The following is a 1,805-nucleotide window of genomic DNA, read 5'->3' as shown; positions in this document are numbered from 1 at the left end:
AAGTTTTGCAGATGGAATCTTGCCTGCATAAGCATGACTCATTCTGTGATGACAATTTATAGCCAAATGACCTATTTTCCCACAAACTTGACACACAGGTCTTTGTGATTGATTTGAAAAAGTACCCTGCATATGATTTCCTCTAAAGGTTGTAGACCTTGCTGGCATATAATTTCCTCTGGAATATCCATAATTTCCTCGAGTACTATAATTGTTATTCAATCCATGATTTGTATATTGATTTGAGCTTGAGTGTCCATTGTAATGACCTCTATTCCCTGAATTATTTCCCTTGAATTAACCAAAGTTAAACTGAAATTGACCTTGATAATCCCTTGTGCTTGAGAAAGCATGTGAACTGACATCAGCTACTTGAGCACTGTGGGCTTCTTCAATTGATAGCTCTTCACTGAGTAGCAAACCATGTAGTTCATCAGAAGTAACTGGCTGCTGTGTGACTCTAATTGAAGTAACAAATGGTTTATACTCAATATTCAATCCTCTTAACATGTGAAAGGCTAAATCCTTATCAGTAATAGGGGGTCCAGCAGCAGCCAAGGCATCTGCTACTTGCTTAAGATTTTGCAAATAAGCAGAAATGCTTAAATTTCCCTTCTTCTGAGCTTGTAACCTTGCTTTGAGTTGCATCAAATGAGCAGTAGATATTGTTGCAAAACGTTTCTCTAGAGTATTCCATAATTTATATGAAGAAGCTACTCCAACTACATACGGCAATACTTCTATAGACAACGTAGCATTTAACCAAATCAACAAAGTTTGATCTAGTATAATCCAATCAAAATAAGCTGGATTAACTTGATTTCTGATAACACCTCTAGCATCAATCAAATACTGATCTGGACATAACTTTCTTCCACTAACTAGCTCTAGAAGATTAAAATTTCAAAGAATAGGCTTGAATACTGATTTCCACAATATATAGTTTGTTCTATCTAGTTTGATTGAAACTAAATTGCATATATTCTGAAAAGAAAGGTTTTGAAACGAGCTTACAGATGGATTTTGATATTGAGCAGAAGAAGAATCATTTGACACCATTGTAGGTAAAGTATTGAACTGATTGCTTGTGAAAGCATGATTCTAATGATTGCTTTGCATCGATGGTAGTTGATTTTGATTCTGAGCATGATTTTCATTTTGAATCGAAGGTAGTTGATTCTGATTCTGAGCATGATTGTTGTTTTGAATCGAAGGTAGTTGATTCTGATTACTTCTCGCCATTGTTGAAGATTCAAGAAATGTTGAGTTTTGATGATTTACACCATAGAATCGAAGTTATTGATTAAGCACCGGAATGATTGAATATTTTGATGGAAAAAAAAATTAAGATTTGAGGATCGATCTGTTTTTCTCTTTCGAGCATTAGTTCTGATACCATGAAGAACAATTGAAAATGAATGAAAAATTATATTACAATGACTTAACTTTGTTTCCTGATTACAACTTGTATTTATACTAAACTGAAATTTATTATAACTAACAATGCTGACATGGAACAATCAGTTACAGAAAATAACAAACTAACTAACTTCTAACTAATCATGATGATGTGGAGTCTTCTAGAATCTTCATATTGTGATCTTCTCTATTACCAATCACCATATATTCATCTCCATAGAACACACTTCTATCAATCTTTTTTCAGATCCATTCTTCATCATCCGCATTCTACTGCTGCTCCATTGCCAGGTCTTGAGCAATCCGCATTGCCACTTGTATCATGGCGAGTCGTTGTCCTGGGATGTTAACGTCGATGACCCTCATAAGGTGGCACAAGAAGAGAG

At 34.7% G+C, this 1,805-nt stretch overlaps 1 non-coding gene across 1 annotated transcript; it reads right to left on the bottom strand.

Annotated features, from left to right (window-relative positions):
• Positions 1-401: 401 nt before the first annotated feature.
• On the bottom strand, positions 402-542 carry LOC147494337 (small nucleolar RNA Z247). Its single transcript, XR_015200490.1, has one exon. It is a non-coding gene; the product is annotated as a small nucleolar RNA Z247 (small nucleolar RNA).
• Between the last annotated feature and the right edge of the window lie 1,263 nt (positions 543-1,805).

Source organism: Coptis chinensis, chromosome 6, assembly GCF_015680905.1.
Source record: "Coptis chinensis isolate HL-2020 chromosome 6, ASM1568090v1, whole genome shotgun sequence".
NCBI lineage: Eukaryota > Viridiplantae > Streptophyta > Magnoliopsida > Ranunculales > Ranunculaceae > Coptis > Coptis chinensis.
The sequence above is the reverse complement of the archived record's forward strand: the minus strand, read 5'-3'. Positions and strand labels throughout refer to the sequence as shown.